At 41.8% G+C, this 24,070-nt stretch overlaps 1 long non-coding RNA gene across 2 annotated transcripts; it reads left to right on the top strand.

Annotated features, from left to right (window-relative positions):
- Positions 1-2,762: 2,762 nt before the first annotated feature.
- On the top strand, positions 2,763-13,120 carry LOC106014905 (uncharacterized). 2 transcript variants are annotated; one of them, XR_005262766.2, is made up of 5 exons: positions 2,763-3,193; positions 3,946-4,017; positions 4,830-4,903; positions 4,980-5,097; positions 10,038-13,120. It is a non-coding gene; the product is annotated as an uncharacterized lncRNA (long non-coding RNA). The 2 variants fall into 2 exon arrangements; XR_005262765.2 differs by having other exon boundaries at positions 2,764-3,193; positions 4,830-5,097.
- Positions 13,121-24,070: the final 10,950 nt, after the last annotated feature.

Raw genomic sequence — 24,070 nt, 5'->3', positions numbered from 1 at the left:
GCAAGAGAGGCAAATGCTTTGTGCTGTCACTGCACGTTGCGAGAAATTTCCTGCTCAGCCCCTGAAATATACCAAACAGCACTTGCTGTTTGCTTTAGCAGGTAAAGCACACAGCAAAAGTCACTTCTTTGACTCAAAGGGGAAAGAAAATCATCTGATCATTAAAGCTTTCAGCACCAGGTTTTAGTGCTGGAGTGAAAACCCAGCGGAAACTACGCACCCTTCTAAAATAAATATTTCCTCTGCTGGAATTGCTGAGTATATCACAGATCAACAACCAGGAAGGCTTGCTTACTCATCCCTGTCATGTATTTCTGAAGTGGTTTTCTTTTCTTTCAATGCTACTGTGGAGTTCATCACTCTGGATGTCCTGGCTTGTGAGAAAGACAAGTACACTCAAAGTGTCAGAATAACCTACAGGACAATAATGCAAATGGAGCCAGAATTGTGGAACACTTGAAAAATGAATGAAAATAAATTTCCCTTTATCAGACAGACAAACACAGAGTTAAAACGTCTCACAGATGTGATCCTACTAACTTAAAGCTAAAAGCATTTTGAACTAACCTTTGCATTCTCTCTCTACACTTTTTGTTTACTTTCTGCACTTTTGCTCAGTGGAAATAAAGCAGGGAGGACAACGTCACTTTCCAGCTTGCTTCTATTTTGTTTCTAATACTCTAGTGAAACAGTCTTGATTTAAAACTCTCTGCATACCAGGAAGACATTCATTGGTTACTTGTCCCTTACTTTCTATTTTCTCAGTTTTGATTGCTCCTAAAGAATATATTTTATTCTAATTTATTAGTCATTTTCCTTTTCTGTATAGTATGGTCCATTTCTATGCTTGAATTTTGGTTTTCAGTAAGAGCGTGTGTTATCTATGGCAAGATGTAGCTAAAGTCTCTACCCACATTCCTAAAATATGTGGCACTGGGGGCAGCAGACTCAGAATTATGTGGCAGCTTCATTTAAACAAGAATAGTTCAATGGGTTTCATACAGTTGTGTATAAAAGTCAATAGTACACTTGGTGGTAGTCACTGCATTGTTTGTTTTAAAATCATATTCAATTTCATAGTGTTTCTACATTCTCTGTTTTCAATATTCAGCAGATTTTTGTATTGACAAATGAGTGACATTTATAGGAAGCTGTTGTGGAGAAAACCTGAGGTTTTTCTGTATGGCCTGGCATAGTTGTGGCTTCTGACCCTGGGGAGAGCTGTTTGAGCTAGGGATTATCCTATTAGATGGATGTTTCTAATAAAACTACCAGCAGCTGGAGAGTTTATCTGCATTATCATTGTGAGGTTTCAGAGCTAGCATCCCCCTGGACGTAAAAGGGGTAAATCCTGAATGTCATCATCTGTTTCAAACTTGCTACGTGTTCAAGGTAAAGCTGAACTCCCACAATGACTCCCAGCTGATCTGGGCAAGGGCTGCTTTGCTCCCTCATGCCCTGCTCATCCCTGCAACAACCCCCTTCAAAGAAATGGATAAGTTTTCCTCCAGTTTAGCAAGCCAGAACTGCTCCTTAGGGTGGGAAAAGTGGGCACCAGTGTTGGCACAAGTTAAAGGGCAAAAATGCACAGATAAGGGCAGGAGTGAGTCTGGAACCACAGCAGCCCTTAAGTGAGATTAACTAGGCTGTGTGAGAGCTGTGGCTTTTAAGGGAAATTGTACGTCAGGTGTGTGCTCCCTCTCTTCCCCTTGCATTGCAGCTAGCTGTCGCGTGGTTGCCTTGTGAGTCACTTCCAGTGGCTTACCTGTCTGAAAACTGACTTGGCAGCAGCAAGAAACAGAGTTCCTTCACTCCACAGAGACAAAGGGACTTGGTGTATGTGGCATTGATGGCCACATCAATTAGAGGAGTGGCAAGAGACGGTCTGGACAGAGAGTGTCTAGGCAGTATCTCACTCTTGGTCTGGCTTGGCTGAAAGAGAAGCCTGCCTGCTAAAGGCACAGTTCCCCAAGGTACCATGGACTGCTCATCCATCTGGATGTCGGAGGAGCTTTAACTTACTACAGCAGCAGAAACCTACCACAGCTGAGAAGCTTTCTGTTGAGTTATTGACTCACAGAAACAAGAGCAGTAAGTGCTGGAACACAAAGCTGGGAAAGCACATGGCTGGGGAATGCAGGAGGGAAGGAGGAGCAATGCATAACAACAGCTGCCCTCCCCTTGGTAGTGGCTTGAGGTTCTGTGCTGTAGGTCTGAGCTTTCTGAATTAAAGATATTTTCATATATATATATATATTAATTAAACATTAAACAAAGCCTGTTCCTGCAATGCTAACTAACAGATTTCTTTGGTAATTTTGAATTGGCAGAGTGAATTTTGTGTAACATCACAGGTTTGTGCCTTGCTTCTTTTGGAGTTTTTGATCCAATGCTAGGAGACCCAGAGCTGTATTTGTTACATCACTAAAAAATATTGCAAGCTCTGTAAAATAAAAGCTGAAGTTCAAGGCTTTGGTCACCTTCAAACATCACAGGATAGGCAACATCTACATTTAGACCACAATGAAACAATCTTCTTTTCAGAGCTCCATAGATTTTAAAGACTTTTTTTTTTATTATTTTATTTTATTTTTATTTTTTTTTAAGGCCTGGGCCCAGTTTCTGGCTGGGCTTGTTGTTTTTAAACTTAAGCAGGAGATGTTGCCTTTTGCTCTGCTGGCTAACTTGCATTTTGATTCCTGGCAGGCTGATTGGCACAGGCCAACAGGGCAAAGCACTCTGTTATGGATTGTTCTGTGGAACACTGCATTTCCCCAGATGGTGGCAAATCTGTAACCTTGTAGCTGTGCTCACTCCAATTATTATCTACCCTAGGGAAGACTGGTGGCAAATTTGCTTGCAATAAGTAGTTTCTTTCTTCCTCTTGTCGTTTTTCTTAAAAGAGCTTGGTCCTTCTGTCAGGACAGTATATTCTTTCTATGTACCATTTTTTATGGGTCCAGAAGAAACTATTGACGAGAGCAGGCTGGATAACAAAATCTACATTGGAACAGAATTGGGGCAGCATTGGAAGAAGAGAGTACTATTTTTTTGAAAATATTTCTTTTGGCTGAAGCCATGCTCCACCAAGGCTGTGGCTATCACCTGTCCTGGAAGACATCTCCTGGAGCAAGAGCTAGGCAGAGTTGGCTTTGGCAGCTCTGGCAGCAGGTTGGCATGCTCCAAAAGCAGTGTGAGTACCCTGCAGCCACAGCTCCACACCTCCTCTTTGCCCCCTCTTTGTTTTCCTATTGCTGTGATTTATTGGGTTGGGTTATGTGTGTGCTTCTTGGCCGAGTGCAGCTAAGGTATGTAAATTGCTTTTTAACAGCTAATACGCACCCACACATACAGTTACTTAAAAACAACACAATATGATCAACAGTGAGTTACAAGAGATCAAGAAAGCATCAAAGGTGAAAGTCACTGACTAGCTGGCCAAGTCCTGTGTGTGGCTAAGGCTCTGATCATAATACACTGAGGGGAGAGCAAGCCTGGTAGAAAGGGAGGGCACAGTCTCTGTGAATGTAATGCATGTGTACTTTACTTGGAGTAAAGTACAACTAGGAGTTGGACTCAATGATCCTTGTGGGTCCCTTCTAACTCAGATATTCTACTTTTTACAGAAAGTTCAAAAATAAAATTACAGTGGTTAAATCTCCAGTAACATCTCACTCCTTGTCCTAATTTGATCAATTTTAAACAAGACTGTTTTGTTTTGTTTGTTTGTGTGGAGCAGAGAAGGGAAAATGACTACAAGAGGAGAAATTGTTATAGCTCTTTAGCTTCCCATTTGCTGTTATCAAAGCACAAGAAAGAACAGGGTGGGAGTTTTTACGCATTGTCTGTGCTTTATTTGCCTTCCAGTGCTTGATGTGAACAGACTTACTCTGCAGTCTGTACTTGGAATTATTCCTGGCTATGCTCAATGCTTCTGTTTTCCAGGATGATCCTCACCACCCAGCCTAGGCACAGCATTGGAAGAAAAACATGGCTCTTCACAATTCAACTCTGCAGGTGAAGTTTTATTCCCCTTTCTCAGGAAGAAAATCGTAATTTCTCTGTCAACAAATGGTCCACTCTGATAGGCTGATACTGAGATCAGTCTGATTTAACCCAGCATATTAGAGGGAAAGAAAGAAAGAGAGAGCGAAAGAGAGAAAGAGCAAAGCTTGGCTGAGCACAAAGTCACCTGGATGAAAACCTTCAAGTGGTGCTTGGGCTTTCTCCAAAACTGTCACGGTTGCTGCATTGCCTGGCTCCACTGCCTGGAAAGCCCTTGCAGGGGGAGCAGAGCATGGGGCCTACAGGTCCATGTGCTCTTTCTATGAGAGGAGTCTAGTTATGCATTAGGTGGTGGCTTCTATCCTTCTCTCTTTAGCACCGAGACCAAAGACATACTGTATGCATTTTCCAGCTTGAACATGTGCTAAGCAAAGCACCTCCATACCTCAGGTATGCATGCCTACCGTCCTCTCACACAGAATTGATGGGTCCCCTCTGCCTTTTACCAGCTTGAACCTTGGCACCTTGCCTGAACCTGCTAGGGGGAGAGCCAGGCGCTTGTGTAGTTAGAGGCTTCAAATGGCAGTACGTCAAAGCTGTGGTATGGGCAGGGACTTCCATGAGTCCCTGCTTACAACAGCTTGCCTCTCTCTGAAGTCCCCCTTTCCTAAATATCTTCTACAAGACAGCAAACTCTAGGTTTCTGCTTGCGAAAAGTGGGGTCATTCACACTTCTGAGGTAATGGTGCAATTCTTGGGGTGTTGTATGTTTTTTGTTTGTTTGTTTGTTTGTTTGTTTGTTTTGGACACTTATGTTTCTACAGCAAATACAATCCGTATCAGTCTGCCACAGCATGAAACGTTCCTTGGAGAAAATAAATGAGAGGAGTCACTACAGGTAGATGCAGGGCTGGAGGTGCAAGAACATGCATTTGTCTCTGCTGCGTAGCCTGCTGTATTTGTCTTCATTGCAGGTGGGAGATTTTGTTATCACTGTGAAGCTTGCAGCCATTCCTAAGACCAGGCAGTGGTCTGGGCTGCAGAAAGCCAATAAAACTGACCTGTTAGTCTCAAGTCTCACCTGGACTTGAGGTACTTTCTTTGTTTTCCCTGCACTGCCTTTGGTCCTGATTCCTTTATCCTGCTCCTCCCTGTTGCTTAAAAAAATCAGCTGCTCAGGCCTGTTTTCATTGCAAACCACATCCTAACCACCCTCTTCTTCTTGCTCTTTTTACTTCTTCCCTCTCATTTTTATTTTATCTTCTGCACCACTTCTATATCCCCTTCTCATCTTTTCTCCAGCAACACCTTTGTCAGGGATTATTTTTCTAGTATAAAGCTATGAAATTACAACTTTCAGAAATTACATATACATATACATATATATATATATATATATATATATATAGATGCAGGCTTAATAAAAGCTATGAGGTATCTATGTACCTAGGCATAGTGGTGACATACAAAAGGAAAAAAGCACTTAAGTTCTGCTAATCCTACACAGAAGTTAAGCACCCAGCACAATTAATGTGTTTTATCGTGCATTTTTATGGTGCATTTTTATCAGTGCCTGATACCTCTCTGAGCATCTAAATACTTCTGGAAAGTGATGGTTGATGGGGTTAATTATCAGCTTCACTTGTGCGCTGAACATTTTTCCCATACCTTCTCCCTCTTGATTGAGAATGAAAGTTCTCCAGGGCTGGGACTGCATCCTTCGGTGAGTTTGTATGGGCCTCAGGGCTTTTTCTGGACACTAACATGTTACAAATAAATGTGCTTAGAAAGCCCGGTCTTACCATTTAGACTTTCAGCTGTAGAAAGTCAACACCCCACAAGGGTCTTCTGCTAAAGGAATGTAAAATAAAAAGAAAATAACTATGGGTAATCATGCTGTTGGCTAAAATGTGTTACCAAAAATTACTGATGACAAACCTCAAAATTTGGTGATTCACTCAAGCACCCAAAAAGCACTTACAAGAAACCGCATGACTTATTATGTTAGAGGTCAGGGATGGTTTCATACAGTCTATGCACGTAATTATGTAGTTTTGAAAAAGCAACCCTTGTCCTCTCAAGGTAGATAATAAACACTGTGCTGTAACTGAAAGAAGGCCATGCATTGCTTGGAAGAACAAACTCCTCCTCTTTGGCTCTTTCTCCTATTTATTTATTCTTTGCACAGCATCTAACACAATAGTTGGCGAGGCAGCAAAAAAAACTCAAACAGCACAGCCTGAAACGTGGAAGGACAGAATTGCCTTCTGCCTAAGCTGATTTTAGTGTAGCTGCTTTTCATGTGGGTAACTTCAACCATGTTACGCACATGAGGGCGAAAGATGACCCTAGGTTCCCGGCTGAAATTTAGCCACACAAACCAGATCTGTGGGATGATTATCAGAGGAAAGAGCCTGAGGAGCCCGTCCTGAGTTTTAAGTCATGTCCCCTCAAGGGAGATGCAATGCTATGACCCCATCCTGCATGGCACAGCACTGCTTCTGCCAGCTGAAACGCAGCTTTGAAAACATTAAGATGTTCACATTCACTCTGGTGGAGAGAAAAGCATGTCTAAATTTGAATGGATCTGACTATTCTGTAAGTCATGTAAAGCTATAAGCCATTATAACCATCACAGGAAGCTGCCAGTTCAGTTTATTTCAGCAAGATTTCAGTGCCTATGTACCTTTGAATAGCTGGAACAAAGCAACTGGGTTTCAACTTTCACAGTTTACCAAATGTGGCGTTGATGGTGAGCCGTATGGTGATGTAAAGGACAGAGCTATATTTGTTTAAGGAACCTTCAGGCTGAATTTCCAGCCTCTCTCAGCCTCTGAGTGCTCAGAGAGAGGAAAGGGGGAAGCTCTGAGGAAAACAAATGTTTCCTGAACTTTGAGTTTCTTTGCTTTGATATATTACCAGATTTTTTTCTGTCATGTGACCAGTCCTCCTTTATAAACTTTGCTTTATCTCAGTGACATTTTGTGTCTAGAAAATGATTAAGCTGTCATATTTGGGGACTGGAAAGAGCAAAGGGCTGAAAGAGTTTGTTCTACCTGTCAAGTTACTCAGTTACAGCTGAGTCCCCTTGCAGACATGCATTTCCTCTAGCATATGCACGCACCACGTGCTGGCCCCTGCCTGCTGCTCACACTGTAGGAGCTATAGATAGAAAAAATCTATATGTATAAATCACTATGTATTAAAAATATATCACCAGATCAGGAGGACTGTGGGACTCAGCAAAGTTCCCTATTACTTATTAGCCAGCCAGTGGTCTGGCTTGTCTGTCTCTGTCCTTGGCAATAAAACAGAGATGAAAGGTAGCCGCTTATTTGGAGGCAGACTTAAAAGTACAGTAGCTATCTGAGGCCCTAGCCTTATCAAAGGCTGGGACAGCAATAACAGTACTACGTGGAGCAACAAGGACGTAGTAGGCTGGGCTGTCAAACAGTTACACCTTGTGCGCAAACAGCAGTTTCACATCCCCGTGGGCACCGAAAACACAGTTGGCAGCTGAAGGTAGGCTACAGCAGATGGTGCCTGTTTGTGGTACCAGCCTCCTTCTCCAAGCCAGCACACGCACACCAACGCTGTGCACAGCATCGCCTCCTAAAGTGGGGGAGCCTCTGCTGTAACCAGCTGGTGAAGTTCGAGGTTCCTGGGCAGAGCTTAGCCCCAGGCCCTTAGGGGAAGTTGACCAAAGCTGTCAAACCTGGGTCTGACAAACTGGAAGATAATTTTGTGCGAGCTTTCTTGCCTGTGATCCAACAGATCAGTGCCTGATTTGGCTGAAAGCAACCAGCAGTGAGAGCAGCCTTCTGTAGAGCTGTTAAAACGGTAGTCTTGAATTCTGGCAGGAGAGCTGGACATGGGAAGCTCCGCATTTATGTTTTAGGGGTAGCGGATATGCCCTTTCAGGGATGACCATTAGAGTTTTGAACTACGAGCACCATGTGGAAGCCATAAGGAGTCCTGCTGGCCCTAGGGGAGAACTGCTGTGCTTAGCAGAGACCCGAGTCAATGATTTGAACAAAAAGGCAGGGCCTGTGTCAGGAAGAAATAGGCTGAGGTACTGAATCAGTCACTACAGGCTTTTTTTTTCCTCATAAAGCAATTTTTAAAATTTACACATTCATTTCTATAATGCACTATGGTTAGATGTGTCTGATAAATTGTGTCCTGCAAAATACAAACAGCAAACATAGCAGAAAAGTCAGAAACAAGTGCTCCCTACAGCACTGTACCACCGGGACAGTCACCCGAGAACACGCTGAAAAGTGAAGGCTGTCCAAGGAGCCCACAGGTCTGAAATTCAGCAGATGGATTTTGACAGTAAAGGTCAGAGACATGCATTAACAGGATATCATAAAGTGGGTGTGGTGGAAGGCAAACTGCCTCAAACCCACTGGGTAACCTGGGTCCAAATGTTGCAAGGCCTGGCGCTAACAAATAGCTCTTTCTGGAGCTTTGGTTTGTGCTCTCTGCTGTGAAATTAGTAAGTGAAAATCATAAAAGCATTTTCGTTTTGTTGGATAAGTCAACCAAATATTTGGAGTTGGAAGCATTGCAATGCAGTGTTTGTGCTGGAGTTTGAATGCTTCTTATTCCCAATTCCTCTTTCCAGAGCATTTTTTCCCCTAAAGAAAGGAAGCAGGAAGAAACCACAGCAAACCTGGTAAAGACACAACATGGACACCAAAGACACTGAAATGGCAATAGCAGCATAAAATTACATTTGCCTTGAGTCACAAGAACCTCATTCGGAAAGCACACAATATTCAGACATAGTTTCCTCAGAAGACTTCATGAATCTTACAGGCAGTTGGTACCAGCAGAAGCAGGTGTGATACTGTTTTAAATGCTAATTTTAGTGCCAAACACACTTTGCTTCTGGAGAATAATCGTGATGTGCTGGGTGAATCTGTTAACAAGCTGGTGAAAGTATCTTGATAAGTTCACAAGAGCTTTTAATAAAATAGTGGAGTTTAAAAATGCCCTGTGAATTATCTCCCACCTCTGAGTGATATTTCAGATTACAAAACCTGGGGGTAGTAGGTTGCAAAAGAACTCCCAGGAAAAATCTCCAAGTATGCTTTCTAAAAGCATGTGTTGGCCTTGCTTAGAAGCCTACCTGTACTGCACAGCTGATGTTTCTGGAAACCCTAGGAGTTGCTGGAACCAGGCTACACAGCATTATATAAAGTGGTTTGCTTCACTTCAGTACTGATAAGAAAATTCTTGAAAGTTGCTTAAGGGACAGTAATTATGGTGCTGATTTCTTTTATTTTGCTGCTCTGAAGCAGGGTTCTGAAGACAGACAGTGTAATGGGAGAGGTGGTGGTTACTGAGAGATCCTCCCTATGTGTTTTCTCATTCTTAAGGGCAAATGAAGAAATTTGTTGAAAACTTAAACTTGGAGCAATTTTTCCTATTCCTATCTGTCATGTGGTCAACATTAATATTACAGACCATGATTTTAAATCATTATTTAATTTGAAAATATCTGGGGTGGCAGGGAGCGAGGAGGAACATGAGAAAAAAGTCTGTAAATTGTATCCAAAGTTGCTGAGTCCTATTTTCAGATGTCATGGGAAATCACATACTCTAATTCCTTTCATACATTGATCAATCTCTTTTTCAAATTGGGTAGAAAGTTCTCTCCTGCTGCTCCTCTTGAAAGCTCTTCCAAAACTTCCTTCCTCTGATGGTTTGAAACATTCTTCTACTTCCTGCATATATTTCTCTAGGGGTAGCTTATACACATTGCTCTGAACAAACATTGTCTTTAGTTTGAACAGCTCTTCTCTTTCCCATGTTTTCAGAAAGGAAAGTCATTAGCTAAATAAGCCACTTTCTGTTGGCTTTGCTATGTGAGATCATTTGTTCCATTTGTCTTAATTTCCTTTAATTTCCTTTGATAGAGCTAATTCAGTTGACCTTTCAGAAATTATCAATCTTATAATGGTTCCGATATTCAGGACCTACTTCTTTTTGATAATTACTCCTTTTTTTTTTCTCTTTCTGTGCAGCCACTCCATGTATACTTGCATTGAGGTCCTTTTCTGCATCTCTTCCAGTCTGCGTTCATTAGCAATGGACTTGAGTGACCAGAGCTGCATTCGGCATGCAGGAAGACCTCTTAACAGTGCCTGCTACAGAAACTGTTATTACTCATTTGTAACTAATGATCTACCAATTTAGAGTAAAAATTCTCAAAATATATGGCCTTAATCTTTACACTGAGTTATTACATTCTATTATTAGCACCATTTCTGGGCACAGTTTAATTGTTCCTTCCAGTTTCGGTGCACTGAGCTTCATCAAGTTTACTTTTGCTGTGGGTAAAACAATTTCCATACCTATGGAGTTACTCCCATTTATCATACTGCTTTTTTTACTGCTATGTTAAGTTTTAGCCAGGCTGAAGATAGCTGAAAAGAAAGTATACAGGCTTTAGACCACATTTAGGAGGTGCCTAATCTCTGCCTCATGTCCTCCCTCTTTATACAACATCTGCTGCTAGTTTCAATGTTCTTTCATGCTTTAACTCAGCTCAGCTTGGAGAAGAATTCTCACTTTAATCTCTAAATGTTTTGAACTCCAAGTCTCTGCTTATTAGTCTATTTTTGCAGTCCTAGTAACTTATTTTGAATTGGTCCAGGGAGGTATGAATAAATTTGAAGACAGCAAGTGCAGAAAGAGTAGGAACGTTACAAGTCGGACCTGTGTTAGCCTTACCTCCCTATTGCCTATGAGTAGATTTAGTACAGGGATGCCTGACTAAACTGACTGATTTCCCATGAGCAAATGGCATGTCTATCTGTAATTCTGAGAACAGTGTGCTCCCAGTGAACACCTTCATGGTGAAAACAAACTTAAATAAAATTATCTCCAAGATTTTATTTTTCCTGTCTTCAGCAGCAGAAACCTAGAGGCCTTTCACTGAAGTTAAAGGAGTCACTGATTAAAACGGAGAGTGGGGGAGCCTAGCTTCCAGTCCTTAGTAGTGATTTAGATGGGAAATTCGCCTGGTAACAATTTCACTGTTAAAAGGTCTCTGAAGTGGGGATCAAACCAACTCAGCACTGCAGATAACTGTAATGAGATAAAAAATAAGATGAATGAGTTTGTGTTTGTATAGCACTTGGAATGCACAGAGTCCAATATAGATGTTAAATATTATTACTAAATACATGAGTGCTCTGTCATGAGGAAATTTTTTGCAAAAGCAATGGAATAGGTAAACTCAGAGACCTGGACAGGTCATGAAAAAAAAATCATATCAATCAAACAGTACCCTTTCCTGGGCTACACCCTACTCTCCCATAGTAATATCACTTGGGAAAGATTTATACCCACATGCAGTGGCCATAGCAACAGGAATGATTACAAATATAAGAGCTCAGTTGTGCCAGGTGATCCCTAGGTTTCCATTACAGCAGGGAACCTCTAACACCCAATTGTGGTCTTCCTGTCAGTGTCAGCTACGAGCTTTGGCCTGTGGCTACCCAGGGAAGAGGGTCCTGTACAGTCAGAGTGTTAAGGATGATGCCAAACCCCATGGGATTCTGGATATTCACCTACACAGCAGAAAGAGTCTTCCTGAGACATTGGCCTGGCTGATACATGTGTCCACCAAAACATTCAAGCCCATTGGAACATGAGGACTTGCACAGTGACCAGCTGCTGCTCCCCATCCTGGCTCTCCTCAGCCACCTCAGTGGAACGAGCACTTTGCAGTCACACCCTATGGTATGAGAAACAGCATCAAGATCTGGCGCCTAGGAGATTCTCTGGACATGAGCAGCCTGCCTCCTTGCAGGACAAGCTCCTACTCCTCCAGTGGCTGCTGTGCTCTGGTCAGCAGCACAGGGCAGGTGCTGGAGCAGAGGGAGCAGATCCACGGCTGTAGTCATCCAAGCTGTGCAGAGGCTGAATGCCTGTGGAGATGGATCCATGGGCAGCCTCTCTGCTTGCAGCGTGTCGAGCCAAGCACTTTGCTGGCTGAGCTGCTCTGTGTATAAACTTTCCCATGATGATCTGGGCAGCTTTTCTTATTCCCTCAAGCGCAAAGCTTGTAAATGGGACCAGTGCCACTAAGATGAATTTCTGTAGGCAGAAAGCAACAGATATGCTCAAAGTGACTTATTTACATTTACCAATGCGATTGTCTGTTCTGACAGTTAAGGAGTCATTACAGAGTCTCTCCCAGAACAGTCAGTTTAGCCAATGTTTCAGACATGTACAAGCAAAAACAGGAGGATTACTAGTGGATGATCTGGGGTTCAATCACATATCCAAGGCACACGTCAGGATTCAGCCTTACTAAGGTTATTCTTGTGCATTGTGCTTTTATTGCATGTTTTCTTTCCCATCATGGTTTTGTGCCATGGAAAGTTCTCACTGGAAGATTTGACACCCCATGCATGTCTTCCCAAATGCAGAGAGATAAAAGGAAGGTTAAAAAGAAAGCAGTGCCATTGAAATTCAAGGGTGTAGATTTTTAATATCAGGTAGGCTTCTTTGTAACCCTTTGGTATACAATATTCCTGCAACACTGCAGAGAGGCATACTGCAAATGAGTACCAGGCTAATTGAGAACACAGGCCTAAAAATAGAGGTGTCTGGGAAGTGATGATTTTCCCACAGAAACATCAGGTTTTCATAAAAAAAAAAAAAAAAAAAGTTTAAAGTATAATGTAGAAAGGTTTTGAATTATTGCGCTTAAATTTTATGTTCTTCTTTCTGACAGACACTGAAGATTTTTGTTGAAAAACATTTATAACAATAACAAAAACATTGCCTTCCTCAAGAAAACCATGGCTACTGGCATAATAATTAAAAAAGTCTTTAAAATTTTATATTCAACTGATATTTTTTTTCTGCTTATCTTTTTTTTTTCTATCCTCTGCTTCTCACACTGACTGGTACTCGGGTGGTAACACTAAAGTGGCTATTTAAGGTGGCTATTTTTAAAAAATCTTAGGTGGTACTAAGGAAAACCAACACTTCTTCTTTCTTAACTCAGGTCTTCTCCCACTGTTTTTTATTTTCTTCATATTTGATAGTGCTTTTTTATTACTAGTATTCATTTCTCTTGGTTGAAACTTGTTGTCTTTCTTTATTGTATTCATTCCCTCTTTTTTTTTTTTTTGTTCATCACTTAGGCATCTCTAATAATAGCTGTTCCTTCCTGACTCCATCTTTTTTTAATTTTTTAATTTTTATTTTTTTTATTTCTGCCACCGTATTTGTGCTTTAATTACCTTGCCTTCTTCATAGATATTATGGTCTGCTGTCAATCTTACAGAATGTATTCCATAGGGCTTTAAAAAGGCCAATCAATTTTTCCTCATGATACTGCAAGTGCTCAATAAATCTTATTATATCCATTTTGCATGTGAAGAAAATACAGGCAGAAATAGTGACTAGTGTGACCAAAGCCATGAAGCAACCTGTTGACAGACATAACGTCTGTTTCAGTCCATCCTTTAGTTAGCCTATTAAACCACTTTGCTCCCTTTGCTTTACTGCTGTGATACTCTCTTTAAACCTTCCTGCAAGCACTTTAACACTGGACTCCTGTAAGCTTTAACCCCACGTTACTCTTGGTCTTCCATCTGTTGGAACTAGCCCTAAGAGCTCTTCACTATCTCTAGATCACCAGTCAACAGCAGAAGCATCTTGCCCAGGGACTGCTTGGTCAGAAGTGCATCCTTTGGCATTTGAGGTCGCTACATGTGGTCATACAATGAGAAGTACAGCAGAGTAGTTGTGAAGATCAAGGAATCTTCTTTTCACCTTTTCTCTTTGAAGACATGGAAGGATACAGGTTTGAGTGCATGGGCCAGAGACATATGAATACAATCTGGGGAACTGAAAGCAAATTGTCATTCCAGCAGAAAATTTCAGATATGGTAGGATGTTCTGTGCTGTTGTGAGAATAAGCAGTCTGCTCTTGAGTGGAGGAACAAGAATGGGTTAACAGACAGAGTTTTCATTTGAGCTGCTCAGGCTGAGTTTCAAATTCACTAACCTGAGTATTTTTTATGTGAGTTTGAGTTTCAGAATGAAAGCTTGCATAATGACAAGAGGCCCTGTGAGAATAGAGAAGGACCTTGCCCCTGCTTCAGGCTGTGAAGGGTTAGTACTTGAAGACTGCAAATTACTTACATGTGCATGACGTGTGTAAGTTGAGGATTTTCTTTTTTATTATTATTATTTTTTTAAATCTTAAAACCAAAGTATGTTTTTGGGTCCAGTCTGCTGGGCATGCAAGTATACCATATCTAAGAAGTTTTTTCCTTTGGAGGCTGAAGATGAGAAAAATCTGATAAACTTGGAATGCATATCCAAGCAAAACTTCCTAACTTTGAGGGGCCACTGTGATTCTCTTTTGTGTTAGGGCCATATGTTAAAGATAGACCTTCTATTTCTAGCTCAAGCTCAATTCTTACCACTCCAAATGTGTTCAGCATAGTTTCAAGGAAAAGATACAGGCTAAGCACAGTTCAGATCAAACGTAGCATGGGTTTTGCGCTTTCCCTCTTCCTTTCTGTGAAGTTCAGACGCTTCCTGAGGAGAGGGATGGGAGACAGATGTATTCCCATGCAACTGAATGCTTCTTCTGCATGGCACAAGCTTGGGCTCAATGCAGCCCTCGTGTACGCCATGCTTGTGGAGGTGCTGGAAAGTGGAGATGAAAATCTACAGTGTGCTGTGTCTCCTTGAGGTGAGTATGGTGTTTATACCACAAATCAAACAACAAACCTCAGAAATAGAAACTTTACTGTGGGTTACCTTGACACATTGGCATCCACAAGGCTTTTATTCTATGCCACCCAGCCTTCTCAGGGCTGCAGTCTTGTTAGCTCTTGTAAGCTAAGCATGTTTGGGCCTGAGTGGATAACCAGCAGAGAGAAGCCAGTGCTGGAGGAAGCAGGGTTGGTGACTCAGTGGGTAGCATTCTTGCCCCTGAGTCAGTGTTGAACCAACTGTGGTGCTAAGGGGGGCTGTTCTACGAATGTTGCTGAATTTTGGACAAGACTGAGAAACTAAGCTCCTAACCACTTCTGGCTTCTGAAACATCTCAGGTCTTTTCTCAGCAGCAGTGGAATTTACCCAATATCTTGATCACATTCCAGCATGAAAAAACATATTTCATTCACCCACAACTCACTTTGCTACATCAGTGAAACTTACCTTCTCTACTACAGCACAATGCATTCATAAAGATATGCTGTATTTCATGTCACCTTCTGATGTTAATACTGGCCAAAATGCTTTACACACACATGATGAAATTATTTTTCATATGCTGTTTTTCATATATCTCAAGGGAAATCCTAGGTGTCCAGTCCATACACTCACAGTACTTCCTCACATGTTACTCAGATATCTGCATAGGTGTAAAGGATATCACTTTCTACAAAGGCCAGTTTGTCTCAGGGCAAATAATACCAGGGAGTAGCTCTTGACTTCATCATGCCAAGACCTTTTGCCCCCTCAGTTCACAGTGAAGTGCAAATATTACCTAAGGCCATGAAGGCAACAGCCTCCATTGAGAGGGTGCACATAGCTTCTCATGAAGCAGCGCTCCTAGTCCAGGTAAGTCCAGGTTCTCCTTTGTGTCCCATTGCCATCCACTGCAAGAGTGCTCTTCAGATGTGACTAGCTCTGAAACATTGTGCTTGAGCTCACTTTGTACCTGCTTTGCTCCCTTGTCATGGCTGACATACCTGAATATATGTCTCCCATGGCAAAAGAAACCTTGTAAACCAGCACTGAAACACACACACTGCCTGATGCTTACTTTGTTTGGTATGTGATGACAGCTCTTTATAGGTGTCTGAGAAAAACAAATGAATGAAGAAGCAGTTCCTGGTGGCTTCTGCCAGCTGTTGACAATAACCAGTAATTTGCTTTTCCTGAAACAGACCTGATGCCTCTTGTGGATGATGTGATGCGTAGGTGTTGTGTCAATCAGTAAAAATTAAAAGTTGCTGAAGGGCAGGAACAGCAGCTGTGAGATTTCTTACTGCTTTTTGTTCACAGGGAAATGGTATCAGACTCTGTTTTGTGGCTTGTGTGATTTAATGTTACATTTATCTCACACGCTTTAGCAAGGGCTTTTGCAAGCAGATTGATTTTAGACCCCAGCTTATAAAGGTGTAAGATGAGTGTTTCATTCATAAAAAACAAACTTGTGAAACCTTGTTTAGCATCTAAGCAGGTGGCCTGATTTGTAAAGTCTACAACTCAATTTGCTCTGTGGTAACAATTTTATTTTTCAACCCAAGTCAGTCTTCCCAGTTAGGTTTTGCTTAGAAATCACATGACTTAATAATTTTATAGTTCATGAGCATACAGGACAAAAGATGAATGCACAAATGATTTCACTCCTCTTGTGGCAGTTAACCATATTATGCAGTCCTCTTTACAACAACATCAATCTCATCTTACAGGTAGGTAGAGTTCTTACCCTAGTGGCTCTGCTCCATCACCTGTGCCAGCACCTCATTGTTTTGATGATGGTGCATTCTGTTTTACATGCTCTTATCATTTGGAGGTGGGCAAGTTCTCCACACACCAAAGGGCTAGAAGCATGCTACTGTAACAGGAAGGATCAGATGTTCAGGTAAAGCATTTACCCAACAGCATCAAGGAATGCTTGCTATCATGGTTGCGTGGTTTTGTGATGTACAGAAGCCCCAGCTGCATGGAAACCTTCCTCTGTATCAACATGATAATATTGTAAGAGTAGGTTTGTGTCCCTGAACTAGCTAGAACCACTATCTTTTTCACATCAGCTCTTTCCCCTGAGCTACAAGAACCATGAGACTTGCAGTGAAATGCTGGGAAGTGGCAATGCTGGAGCCAGAGGTGACCAGCAGTTTTGGAAGTCAAACCCAGTAATTGAGTACTTCTGTGTCTATTAATTCTGTGCCTATTAACCTGTGTTAACCCTTTGTTAACCCTGTTAACAAAGCAAATTATGTAGTTGGAGTGCTGTTGTCAAGCTTGGAATTCAGTAGCTTCCTCTGCAGCAGCCGGTAGGGTTCTCTTCAGGAGAGGGAAGCAGCACATGCTACAATGGTACGCCCCAAGCTCCTCTACAGGAACGTCTATTAGCAAACTTCTCCAGTGCTAAGCAAGCAGGGAGAGAGGAAAGCTGTGCTTCCCTCCTGCAGCAAACTTGTGTCAAGTACATTGGATAAATCATCATGTATGAAAGTAATGAAATAGCTATATATAATCAATCCTAAGATGTAATTGAGGGTTTTTCTTCTGTTTGAAATGACTTCACTATGAGGTCTGGTTAAAATGTTTCTGTTGAGATTACTCTTCAGGAGGAAGAAGAGTTTCAAGCAGAGTGGACTTAGTGAAAAACCACCTTCATGCTTCAGAATATTTAGACATTCACTGAAATACACAAGTGTCTCTAACAAAATAATGCATTCCGTGCAACCTTTGTTCTAACAAGGCATATGAGAAATTCTATGCTAGAGGTGGTACACCAAGATGTCTAGGATTGCCATGTTGCTTTCCCTTTACAATAACTTCTCTTAAGCTTCCATGTATCACTAGTCTAATGGTGATCTACAACCAGTAGTGGAAAAAGGGCACACAAGGCATTCAGAATTACATTGTCATAATATGGCCAATCTACCTCATTTTGTATTTCATTTATTGAGCAATGTAGTTGAGGTTTTGGCTTTCAGTCAAAACCAAAAATTTTCCCAAGAGAATAATTGGATGAGGAATTAAAGAAACCCCACCAAATGACCAAAACATCTCCCAAACACCATTTTCCACTATTCATATTTTAAGGAATTAAACACGGTTTTAGTGCAAGGAGTAACTGTACTCTAGCCCTAGGGTTATGAACTGGATAAGCTATTAGGAATTTTCCATTTCTAACTGATTGTGATCTCACATCAGTGTAACTCTGCTCACTTTAATGGAATTACTTCAGAATTACTCTGATGTGAAAGGAGAATAAGGTCCTGTGATTCTATAACAACTCACAGTAAGCTGTTCACATATGCCTCCAAGAGGAGGAGCTTTTAAGAAAATATAGTGGAATTTAGAACCCAGTTTTCATCAGTTCATTTAATCAGTTTACTTTGGTCTACTGATCACTTCTGCTGCTTTGCATGTGATTGTCCTTATAAGTGAGGTCAGGTTTATGGGGAAAAAAAAATCCTTTATAAAACCAGCTGATATTAATAGAAGAAAATGGATGAGTTATTGGGTACTCCATGACTTACAAATGTTCATATAATCTTTTTAAACACAATATTTTACCTATAATTAAACATTTATTATTCCAGGTTATAGTTTCTAAGGAAAGGTGGATTGTAGTTAAAAGACCACAAAACAGATCTTAATTATTCCTGCTTCTGTCAAGAGGAAAGTAATGCTTACCTGGCTCTCATGACAAGTCATTCTTTAAGGATTGTAGAAACACTCCAAGATCCTCACTTAGAACATGACATATGATTCTCATCCAGCTAAAGATGTAAGCCTGTGCTTAGCTTTAAGCACTGTGAGTAGTCTCACTGAAGGGATAACTGTGCTTATATGCTTTGGGACACTGTGGGTCTTCTGCTTCCTCTTCTTCTATTACAGATCCCCTGAAAATCTCATGATCTGTTTATCTGCTCTTCCCTTGTGCTCCTTTTGCCTTACCCCAAAAGGAACTTCTTAAACCTTGTATTAACAGAGTTGTTAGGCTGAGAAATAGTCTTCAACAGTTCCTTGGCTGCGCTGTAAGCATGGGGAGACACAGCACAAGTGTTCAAGTGTTTGAAATGGCTGAAGGTCATTCTCACTAGCTCTTTCGTGCAAAATATAGTGTGTATATGAATGGTAGGATGTGGGCCATACAGTCAGAAAATTGCAGAATAATTTAGGTCAACAGAGACCTCTGAAGTCCTGGACTTAATAGGGATAATTTCAGTTCTAGAAAAACATATTGGGGTCTTCTCTAGGCAAGTTTTGCATATTATGATATTCATATGTAATATACCAGTAAGTGCCAGGCCAATTGTCTGTACTGGAACACAATAGAGGCTTGAGGTTTGGAATCAGGTGTGGTTCAGAGCTGGAATCATATTTCAAATGGACTTAAGTTTCAGGGATTTAGCACTGCTGCCTCAGCCATTTTACCTAAGGGTCTCTTAAAATTACTTTTAATGGAAGGGAACAATTTAACCAATTTAGTTCAATAGGGCTGAATCCAGCATTTATCAATATCCCCAGAGGAAAACAAGTAGCTTCTGCAGTCTCTTGATTAACTGAGCAGAAAATGAGCCACCCTCCCCTTTCTGTTTAAATTGGATATGAATGAACCAGTTCAAACCACATAAGAATTGACTTCTTGACTCCTCTGCGTGTACATTAACCACTAGGTCATGGTTTTATTTCTTCTCTGAGAAAACCAATTTCCCCTGAATGCGAACGGCATTCGGAAATGCTCCCACTGTGTTTCCTCATCCCAGAGCTTTCTTGTGCACGGCTATTTAATTGGCAGGAGGTCCCACAGTGAGAGATGGGAAAGCACAAGCAGACCTAACAGCTTAGGTGGTCGTGCGGCTCCCTTACAGCTGCAGAGCAAAGGAGAGCAGGTTTAGGTGTGCAGGTTCCTTGTCAGCCTAGAGGCAGGTGCTTTTTTTTTTTTTTTTTTTTTTTTTTTTTTTTTTTTTTTTTTTTTGGAAGGGGGGAGGGGGTCATTAGGGCCACGACTTGCGAGCAGGAGCTGCGTTAGCGTGGGCATCGCTGCCCTCTGCTGGGTGCCACCGCCCGCTGGGCGTCCCTCCCGGGGACTATTCCTCCTCCTCCTCCTTCTCCTCTTCTTCCTCCTCCTCCTCTTCCTCTCCTCCCTGTTGCGCGGCTTTGCCAAGCTTTACGAGGGTCTCTACGAGCCCCACACTGCCTTTGAGTGTCCCTATGCAAGGGCAGGATGAACCGGCACAGGGGGAATTCTTGTGGGGGAAAGTGGTTACGCCAGGCAGGGGGTGGAGGGTGAGCTCCAAGTGCTTCAGCAGTAACTATCTGAGGCCAGACTTTTATCCCAGTGCAACCCCCTGGGATGGCAATGCAGCTTTGCTGCTTTTTCAGTGAACAGAGAAAGCATGCACGTGTGTATTTGCTGCAGAGGAAGAGCTGCACTGCAAATTTATCTGTGTTCCTGTACTTGTACCTTAAAAGTCTGTCTCAAAGGAACCCTGATTTCGCTCCTCCAAACACTTTCATTTGTTTGCTGTAAATACCTTAACCCAACATTCCTACTGATGCTCCTGCAGAAGTTGGAGTGTGTCTGAAAAGAGGTGATGGATCTGTCTTGCGTTTTGGAGACATGCATTCTGCATCATCTCATCTGACAGGACAAATTGTACAGGGGAATAGGGAAGTTAAGAAGAGCTGAAAGCTCTTACTGTAACCAAATAATGTGGCAAACGCTTTGAGAGGGATCTGAAAATGAGTCTCCACAAACCATCTTCATGCCATTTCAAGCAAAAAATGGATGAAAGTCTCTCTATCATAAGGATGTTGCCTATGCAAGAAAGATGCAGCATTTAGGAACTACACAGGGTGAGAGAAGGTAATCCACCTCACCTTGGACAAGGACAGCTGTGTTGAGATGAAAGTTCTCTGGTCCAACTTGTTCTATGTAAATTGTTGATGGCTCCTTTGTGCAGTCAGATGCAAGATGCTCTGTGTCACTCACACACTGTACCTGGATCAGAGCCTGCCAATTGTATGAGGGCCTGCCTGGACTGTGCTAGAGACCTATGAGGATGTGGGAGAGAACCTGTTCAACAAAAAGCAAGAAAGAAAAAGGGGTCAGAGACCTAGTCCCTGTGGGCTGTACAAGCTTTCCCACAGGCTACCTGAATCACAAGGGTTGCCAGCTGGCCAGTGTTGGACTAAGGGCTTGACCCCCTGCCCTTCCATACTGAGGCATGCAGTCACTTTGCAGGTCATAAAATGAGCCACGGTGCCTGACATGCACTCACATATGGAAAGGGAGAACTGATCTCTGAGTGTTGCCTCAAGGAAATGATGCAGACTGTTCATTTCTGAGGACCCCTCAAGTTTTGACCTTCATTTTATAAGAGACAGAATGCTGTGGAGCTCAAGTATGCTCTTTCTGTCCCGCTGCCTGTTCCAGTGAGAACATTTACTCATAAAACCAGCCCCTGTGCATTTTGGCTAGCTACAAAAATGTGTATGGACTTATTTCTCCTTTAATGAATCCCAACAAAAGTCTCACCCAACTGAGTGCTTTAAAAGAACATGAAACTCATGTAATTAAAGTACAATTTAAAAAACCTTGGTCTTTTAGATAAACTTGCCCAAACCTGCCCACATAACTAGTGAAAAAAGATGTAGGAGAGACAGAGCCTTGAAATGGTGTTTGTATTGGAAGTGATGTGAAAACTAAGTTCAGTCTGACTAGGTAGACAGATACATACAGGGAACTGAAAATTGTTGTGCAAGGGGTCGTACTTAGAACATACCAGAGTCAGATAAGGGTCAGAGAGGGTCTGCTCTTAAAATTGGTTGTGTCTATATCTGTAAAGGAGTGTGTGTGGATAAACGGTACTGCAAGGTTGTGCTGGTGCCTCTTAGAGTGCAGAATGGATATGCAAAAACAGCTTTGAGCTACTGAAACAACTTCTGCAAGTAATTGCTAGATGATATGAGTAAGAAGATCAAAATTTTGGCAGATTATACAACTTCACAGTGATGGGTATGAACAGAATACAGCAAGAGCTGGAAGTATGATTAGTAGAAAAGAAGCTTGTCCTACATCTGGGAGAAAATACTCAGAAATCTAACTATTTAGTGGGAGAATGAAACTTGAAAAGCATTCAATCCTGAGGGACTCCAGGGAGAAAAATAGACACGAGTTTCCACTGTGATATAGCAGAAGGAAATAAATGCAATTTGGGGCTTTATATGAATGCGCAAGTGGGGATTTGAGGAGCAGGAGATGGGCAGTTCTGTGACAGGTACCAGAGAGCTGCATATTAGTAGGATTTGTGAGCAGACGTGGGTTCCTTATTTAGCCAAAGACTCCTGTGTACTGTAAACTTGAACAGATTAGACTTCAGGAGACCTGGACATATTGAGAAGTAGAGGAATTTGAAGACATTTAGGCACATGTAGGTAACTGGAATACATCTAAATATCTACCCTGGGAGTTGCATGGTTGCATGAGGAGTGAGGAATATTTCTTGAAGATTAAAAACCACAGGAACTCCAGCAGTGGCAACAAGACAGAACAATCTGGAGTGCTACTGTTTAATGTCGGCTCAGAAGAAGGAAGAGAAGATGTGATACACCAAGTTCTGATCTCAGTTTTCACTGTTTTTGCACCAGAATCATTTCTGAGAAGTACTGGGAAGGTAGTGCTCTACCCATGAGCCATGTGAGTCTCCCATAACTCATGGTATGGGTAGCAGCTCATGTTTCAGTGACAGCCTTCAGAAAAGTCTGAAGCACTGCCCTGATATTAAAGCACAGAATTCCCAATACTATGGTGAGATACTTTGTCCGAATTTACCCAAAGGGAAAAAAATGTATGGAAAGTTTAAGTGACTTACTTTATTTTGTGCAAATCTGGGGCCCTGCCAGGAACAGAAATAGCACTCAGCCTCTTTGTTCTTAACAGCACTGAACCAAAGGAACCTCTACTAGGATCTCCAAGGATTTCTTCCTACTGCAAAAGCTTTTCAGTGTCAGTTCAGTTCCAGCAAACTGGGGGGGGGGGAGGGCTGGGAGGACTAACCGGAGGAATGCCATGCATTACTCACATGCTTGCAAACAGCTTGGTATGTGAAGGCTGAGATGCAGGAGGCAGCAGTGCCTGGCTAGGAAAATGCCTGAGCAGTTCAGGTGGCCAGTTGGCAGGGATCCACACAGCGAGTGAAGGGTGACTCAACAACGTCTGGGGGTACTCAGCAAAGCTCTGCTGTGCCTCCTGCCTTTCAGCCATCTGGTCTGGCCAGTGGACAGCAATGCCTCCCACTGAGGTCACCTCAAGGAAGCAGCATTTCTGAGCAAAGTGGAGGCAGTACTGCTTGAATGCCTACCCTTCCCAAAGACGTGGCAGGAAACCTAAAACCCAGCTCACCAAACAATTTAATTTTGTGCTTAAGCCAAACCATATTTAAAACAACAACAACAACAACAACAACAACAACAAAAAAACATATAAACATGCTTTACAGTTTTGGGCTCTGCCACACTGAAGGCATGGTGGCAGAAAACTCTGAGATGTTTAATTAAGATGGTGCTTGATGAGTTACAGGAAGGAATTTTAGGACAAGTTTGCCTGAGATTACAATGAGTAAGCTTAACTGTTCCACACCTCTCTTAAATACTTTGTGCATCCTACAGCAGTAATCTAATCCTGCTTGGTGTCAGTTTTCTTAATTATGTAATGTGAAAAATTATCATTCTCCAGGTGTTGGTACTGGACAATGGAACAGCTCTATGAATAGAAGATGCCATAAAACAACATATTCTGTGGCTATTACTATTGAAAATAATGATGAAATGTGTAATGATGAAATGTGTAATTGTTTCAGTGGGTCAAAGCCTAACAAAAAGATAAACCAACTTGTTCTGCTGATGCATTTGAATTACTGTTAAAGAATAACTGCCTGAGTAAAGTCTGATTCACTCAGGTGCAGATTTCTAACAGCAGTCACCTAGTGGATTAAGTACCCTCATAAATTTGGCCCTATAGCTTTTCTCAATACCTGGAACATCTGTGGGCAGATAGGCGTAGGTGGCTGAGTTAAGTCACATTGTTTTCATCTTAGGAGTGATGCAGAATGGCATTTTGAGAAATGGTAAATGTTATCTGAAATCTGTTCTTTTTCTTTTTTTTTTTCTTTTTCTGTCAGGATTAATTTGAGACCAGTGGGAGATGCAATAGAATTGCGCTAGTGGTGTGTGGAATTGCACAGTTGAATTTGGACACATAAGGGGCTTTTTAAAACCAGGCAAACATTTTTGAATTCTCACTGCATGTGTCTTTCCCTTA

The sequence above is a fragment of the Anas platyrhynchos genome, chromosome 1 (assembly GCF_047663525.1).
Source record: "Anas platyrhynchos isolate ZD024472 breed Pekin duck chromosome 1, IASCAAS_PekinDuck_T2T, whole genome shotgun sequence".
NCBI classification, from domain to species: Eukaryota; Metazoa; Chordata; class Aves; order Anseriformes; family Anatidae; genus Anas; species Anas platyrhynchos.
The sequence above is the reverse complement of the archived record's forward strand: the minus strand, read 5'-3'. Positions and strand labels throughout refer to the sequence as shown.